Raw genomic sequence first — 7,363 nt, forward strand, 5'->3', positions numbered from 1 at the left:
TCCTTACAGGATTAGAGCAGTAATTTCTTCTAACAACCGGTTCTTCGAACTGCTTAGAATGTTAACAACTGGTTCTAGCGAATAGGTGCGAACCTGTAGAATCCCACCCCTGCCTACATGCCTAAGATCAGATTATTGATGCCTTCAGAAGAATCTTCTTATAATGAGAATCATATCTATGAGAAGAATGCCTAAAATAAGTCTAATTTGGATAATATTTTTCATGTTGAGTTAAACTGTCTATAACAAGAAGTATGTAAGCAGAAGCAGATACTTGGAGCAGAATAGTAAAAAGAGACTGCAACAAATCCCTCTAATTGCAAGAAAAGAGAGGAGGGATCCATTTGGGTGAAGCAAATAGATGGCCCATACTTCCCCCCTTCTCTCTCTCTCTCTCTGTACACTTGAATTTGCTGCCTGGAACCAACAACAAGCACGTTAATTACCTTGAGAAACTGTATTTGCAAGTGAAAGAAGCTGATTCAATCCATTTGAATCAGTGCTTGGAAGATACAGGGAAGGGCCATTATCACCCTCTAGGAAGAGTTTAGCAAACAGATGACTGCATCTTTTCTGGTTCTCTCCCTGCCACCTTTAAATGTGATACTTTGTAAGCAATTGGTCTGTTGGAAGTTATGATTCCCCTCTCTTCTAGGAAAAGAAAAGAAATCCTAAAACATTAGAAGGGGAAGGAAAATTCCTCTAAAAGAAAGGAGAGGTGAAAACACAACCAGGGTCAACTCCACTTGCCCCCACCTTTGCAGGGGATACAGAAAAAGCCTACAAATTAGCTAAGATCCTTTCCCATAGAAATCAAATAGATGGGAGGAAGAGGGCGGAGCCTCCTTGCTGACGGACCGTAGATCACAACTCTCTGCGGCTATGGTCCGTGCTCTTTCGTTGGAGAGCCCTGATCATTACGATTAGGGGCTGAAGCTGCCTTGGAGGGGCTGTAGAGTAAGGGGAAGCCGCAAGCCAGGTTGAGGGGAGCCACATCTTCCCTCCTGGGCTTGGTCTTTCCCCCCCTCGAAGACGAATGCAGCAGTGGTTTAAAATGGCCACCCCAAAGAGGAGGACTCAACTGGATTAAGATTTGTGTAGGAGGGAAGAAAGAGGTGGATAACATCTGAACCGGGACAATTGGGCAATACAAATAAACAAAAGTACCCCGGGATTAAGGTAACATGGAATTTTTAAGAAAAGAAAGGTGAGCGGCGAAATTACAAAGGAACAGGAAAAAAATAAGAAAATATTTTTGACAGCTAAGCGGGGCTTTGAACCAGGAAAAGAAGAAGCCGGAACTAAAGATTTAACTAAATTGGACTAAAATATTTTGGCAATAAATAGGCATAAAATAAAGCTGGACTTAAGGTTGTCAAAAAATAATAATAATAAAGTTTACAAATTGGAGACTGGACTGTGCTGGAATATTGAGGTTCGAAAAACCCTGAACAAAAAATAGGGGAAAAAGTGAAGACTTTGTATAATGGAGAGTGCCACCTTTTGACAAAAACTTGAGCTCAAACAAAAGGGAAAGCATCCTGTTTCTGAATGAACTTGTGTGAATATAACACTAAAGAAATATTGAAACAAAGTAAGAATCTTAGAAAATGAAAGCAGAACCAGAATAAAGAAAAAAGCAAGGGAAGACTGACTGTGGGATTGATTGATGTTTTTGGTATAGACCCTGGGCTGGAATTATTGAGAACTTTAGAAAATTGAAAGAAGAAAGAAGGAAAGTAAAAGTGGTGGGTTTTTTGTGGACTTTAACGATCATAAAATACAAGAGTGTGTAATGATAATATCTCTTCGGGAATTAAAAATGAAACTTAAAAATATGAGAGTAAAGAGGAAAGAGGCTAATCACTTTGCTCTGTGTTAGAAAAAATGGAAATGGTGATTGAAGAACAAGAAGAAAGAGCTTCAGAGGAGGAGGAGTTGACTCAAGGAGAAGACATTTTAAATAGACAATTAACGCAAGGAACACTACAAAGAAGTGGGGAAAGAAGGAAGGTTAAAAAGTTGAGATTTAAGAAGGCAATCAAAAGGGGGAATACCCGTGAAGTCAGGAAAGGCAAAAAGACCCACCAGAAAAGGGGGAAGGAAGATATTAAGAAAGAGAGGGATATAAACTGGAATGAGAAAAGATATGGGGAAAAGAGGGGGAGGAGAAGCAGTAAGAAACAGTGCATGAAATAAAGAAATACAGAAATAGTAAAACATTGAAAAGAAATTGTTTTTTCAGAGTTAATGGTTGATGAATTAAAAAGGGGATTCTGCAGGGTGAGAAGGGGTAATAAGAATATTTCTGCAATTAAAAATATTTAGAAAATAGGGTAATATAGCTACTGATAACTTTTATTAAAAATTAAGGGGAGAAAATATGCTGTGGAATCCAAATGAAAAATGTAATGATTATTATTGTAACTTCTTAAAAATAATGGTTTATTGGGAATCAAGATGAGGGAATAAAGGTATATTTTAATCATTGAGGTGTCACACTCAAAGCAGTAAAAGGGGGGAAAGCTATACTTGTTTGTTTTCCTTTAGTGTTAAAATTTGTATTAATCTAAAATTTATAAAAAGAATGTGTAATGGAAAGGAAATATGACAGACTAAAGAACCAACTAAATTAATAAGTTAATATAGACTATTAAAAGCAAGGAGAGACATTGGTAACCTTTTTATTATTATCATCATTATTATTGTTGTTATTATTATTATTAGGCAAACACATATTGTTTATCTTTATTTTTAAAATAAATATTAAAGGATTATATTTGAAATAATTGAAATGAAACAAAAAGATGTTTCTATTGAGATTAATGAAAGAGGCTAGAATTAATTTCTCTCCTTAATGAAAATTTGGAATGGAAAAGATAATAATAGAATTAAGTATGCATATATGAATGGATAATTGCTGTCATATTTGTATGTAAAGGTGATGACCCGGAAATATGTTGTCCAGTAAAAAGAGATTTTTGTTTTTGTGGAAAACTGAATAAAATTTGTTAAAAAAAAAGAAATCACGTAGATGGCAAGCTATAAAAACTTGTGAAAAGCAAACCAAAAGGCATATAGGAAGTTAGCACCCACCTGTCTCCTAGAAAAATGTTATATCCTAGGAAATATTAAAAAGGCAGAATATTTCCTCTAAAAAGAGTAGAAACTCAGAAGCAGAAACTCACCTCAGAAGCAGAAACTCACCCCCACCTTTGTTAATGGGTGGGCCATTAAGGCCTGGGCCAGAATACTTTATATAACAAAGATCTCCAGGTAAAGCTGTAGCAATTGCCAAAAACCCTTTTCAGTGCATCATCATCCAGCAAGGCTCAACCAAGCCTGGAACTCAGGACAGCCTACAGAGTTGCTCCTGCATGGCCCCATGGGAGTCTGACAACCAATTAGAAACAAGCTCCAATTCAAATCCCAACAAAGGTTATAAAACCCAGGCACTCTCAGCACCTCAGTCTCTTTCTTGATCTCTTCCTTCATCTTGAAGCATGTGATCATCCTTCCTTTTCACTCTAGAGCTCCAGGCCATATAGTCCTGTCCACCATTAAACCTTCCAAACAGCCTCCATGTTGACAGTGTCTTTTTCCCCACTTAGCACTGAACCCAGAAGGATATTTTTTCCAACAGGCATAACAGGAAACTCAGGATATTGCAACCTAATGCAACAAGCAGCTACAAAGTGAACAAGCAGCTACTATAAAACAATTACTCCTACTAAGATCCGAGGAAGAGATCCCAATCTCAAGAGACAGGAACTCATCACACACGCACAAATCAAAGACTTCAAGGTCACACTTACAAAATCAAAGGATCTGAAGGATATAAGAAAGGGGTTTTTCTACTCACAAGATTAGATTAATCTCAGGAATGCTGTAGGACTTCTTCTTACTTGCCTTCCTATTAATAAACTGATTCTGACTTCCAATGCAGCTGACCAATCATTTTGCAGTAAAATTTTCCAGCCAGGAAATTTGAATCCACAAAGGAAAGAGCTTTGCCTTTTCCTTAAAGGGCAAGGCTTCCTTTTCCTTTCCACAATTGGCAACTCTGGGATTTCCTGGCCAACTTAGCCACCGGACAGGGTCCAGAGATAAAAACCCAGCCGGCACAGACCTTCTTTGTCTGGGGAAAACATCCACGGACCCTGCCCTGGAGGCATTGGGTAGTAAAGGGAATCCTTGAGACTTGAACTCAACAGCTGCTTGAAAGCAGGTGAGTACCGTTTTAAATTTAAAATCCTAGAACTGTGGGGAGTGGAAGGGAGAGTGAAATGCTGGGGGGGCAGGGCTTTGCCTGCAGAAAACAGCTGGATGCCACCTCCTCATTTGACCTCTAGCCACACCCCACCTACTGCTAGTTCAAATAGAGCAGAGAAAGGAAACATATGGAAATATCTAGCCAAGGAAATACTCAACACCACCAACTTTTGCCTAGCAGGCGGGAAATCAGTTAAGGACATCCTGACTACATGTTTAATGGGAGTAGCATCTAGACCACACAACATTTTAAACTACACTAGGCTTAAGGATTTCCACCTCCCTGATTCCTACTCTACTATCTTTGACTGGGGTTATTCTTCTGACACAAAGGACCACACTATGTACACATTACACATTCCTGCAACCACTACCTCTGAACAATATTTTAATCTCACAGGATGCCAACCTCAAAAGATCATCACTGATTGCATCAACCTAGATAATATAGATCTCAAATGCAATCACACAGAAAGCATCCCATTCTCCTACAGTTACTTGAGGGTGGTTCTTCCTGTGTGGCTTGAAAGCTTTTTCATATCTTCCTGCAAATGCCACAAGTGGGCCCTGCAACCTCTAGGAAGGTTGACAGTGCTTATGCCCACCTTGCAAAGCCAACACACAAGAGCTTGCCATACTTTAGAATCAGACTGTGATTCAAAAGTCTCCTTACTTACAAAAGCTGAATATGTTTCATTGGCAGTCTCTCTAGTGGGGATGCCAGGGCTATCTGTGAGAAATTCCAGAAACCTGAATAGCCTGGCATGTACCCTAGTCAAAAGTTTAAATTCGACTTCCCATGCCTTGGATGCCCTCAACAGAGAACTGAGACAGGTCAGGAAGGCCACTCTGGAAAATAGGGTGGCTATAGACTTCTTATTACTGCAGCATCATTATGGATGTGAGGAATTCAAGGGACTCTGTTGTTTTCAATTAGAGGAAAGCTCTGAACTTGTGGAAAAGGACATCCACCAGTTGAAGGACCTAGCTCAGAAAATTGGCCATGAGTCATCATTCCTGGATCTGTCTTGACTTTTTTCATGGTTGACAGACTTCCATTGGCTAAACATTCTTATTTCTACCATTGTCACTGTCTGTATTGTGGGAGTCCTTCTGTGCTGTCTCTGTCAATGCATCCCCCCTTGTCTCAGTGGCCTAAAAGCCTGTAGTTCTGCCCCCTCTAAATCAAGCATGTCGTATATCTCATATGCACAAAGGACGCGAGTCGGTGACTTGGTTCAGCTCTTTATTCGGGTAAAACACAAGTGGGGGAAATGGGGAAGAAGCGCGGCTTAAAAACTCTTTCTGCTGAGTGCTGCGGCCAATCGGGTCGTTTTGAATCGCCCGCGATCGGCTCAGCCAATCGCGGTCGATTCCGAACGACCAATCAGTGCCGCGCACTCAGCCAATCCGGTGGCCGTGCGCTTTAGCCAATCCGGGCTGCGGATTTCGGTATTCAAATGTCTGTACAGAACACCCTCCTCTTGGTTTGGTCCTACGTGACATAGTCCCGTAAGTAGGCGGGGCTCCGTATTTTCCGACTTGACTTGCGCTGGTCAGTTGTTTCTTGGCTGTCGGCCGGTTCGGGTGGGACTCCTGTCGCTCTCCGCCTCATTGATGGAACCGCCTGGAAGGGTGAGTCAGGCCTCTCGCCGCGGCTCCCTCCTGGTCTCCCCGGGTTGGTCGAGCTGCTGGCTTCGCTGCTCCCGCTCGGCTTTTCCGGGCTGGTTGAGCTGGCTTGGCTGCTCCCGCTCGGGCTTCCGGGGCCGGTTGAGCTGGCTCGGCTGCTCCTTCCAGGTGAGGCTTCGAGTGGGTCGCTCTCCGGTTCTTCAGGTGGTGAGTACTGCTGGTTTCTTTTTGGGTGGGTTTGTTCTTTTTGTTCTTTGGGGTCTTCCCTCCCCTCTTGGTTGGTGTTTTGCCGGTTCCTTTCAGTGTCTGGTGTTTGCGTGTCGGTTGTATTTCCCGCGGTGGTTCTTGATCTCAATTGGTCGATGTGGCGTTTCCACGCTCGTCCGTCGGTAGTTTGAAGGCGGTACGAGTGTGGGCCTGTTGCTTGGGTGATCGTTGCGGGCCTGTTGCTTGGGTGATCGTTGCCGGTATCCAGAGGGGGTCCCCGGTAAGGTTTTTTGCGTAGACCTTGTCTCCCGGTGCGAATGTTCTGTGTTTGCTGGTGGAGTCAGGGGTCTTTCTGGGTTGTATGTGGGGTGCAGGCGGTCGAGTGGTGATCGCAGTTTCCTCCCCATTAGTAGTTCCGCTGGGCTCTTGTTCGTTGTAGTGCTCGGGGTTATGTGCTGAATTAGTAGCATCCGGTTTATTTTGTCTTGTATGTCCCCGGTTTCGAACTTTTGGATGGTCTTTTGTGAATTGGACCATTTTCTCCGCCCTTCCGTTCGCCGGGTGCCCCGGTGCCGTTACGCGTGTCGGATCCCTCGCTCTGCCAAGAATTTCTCGAAGGGTAGCGCGGTGAACTGGGGCCCGTTGTCTGACACGATGACATCGGGAAGGCCGTGGGTTGCGAAGAGCTTGCTGAGTTCTCTGATGACGGCGTCTGTGGTAGTTGTCTTCATGTTGCTTACCTCCAGCCAGTTGGAGTAAGCGTCTCACGGTTACCAGGAAGGTGTGTCCTCTGGTTGGTCCCGCGAAATCTACGTGGATTCGGGACCATGGCCCCCGAGGGGTTTCCCATTCCAGGATCGGTGCGGCGGGGGTTTGGTCTTGATTCCTGGCACTGCTTGCAGGAGGCCACCCAGGTTTCGATCTCCTTGTCCATCCCTGGCCACCAGGCGTGACTTCTGGCCAGGGCTTTTGTCCTAACGATGCCGGGTGCCCTTCGTGCAGCATGTTCAGGACTTCTTTTTGCAATTTTTCTGGGACTATAACTCTATCCCACCACAGTAGACAGCCTTTCTGCGTTGATAGTTCTGTTTGTCGGTTCCGGTAAGCTTTGAACTCGTTGTCCACGTCCTTCTCCGGCCACCCTTTTCCCACCCATCTTAGGACCTGCGCCAGATGTTTGTCTTTATTGGTTGCTAGGGCAATGTCTGACGCGGTCAGGGGTAGGTTGGGTAAGGTCTCGATGCTCAGGGTGGAT

The sequence above is a fragment of the Pseudonaja textilis genome, chromosome 3 (genome assembly GCF_049901715.1).
Source record: "Pseudonaja textilis isolate UNSWEBS1 chromosome 3, rPseTex1.2, whole genome shotgun sequence".
Taxonomy (NCBI): domain Eukaryota; kingdom Metazoa; phylum Chordata; class Lepidosauria; order Squamata; family Elapidae; genus Pseudonaja; species Pseudonaja textilis.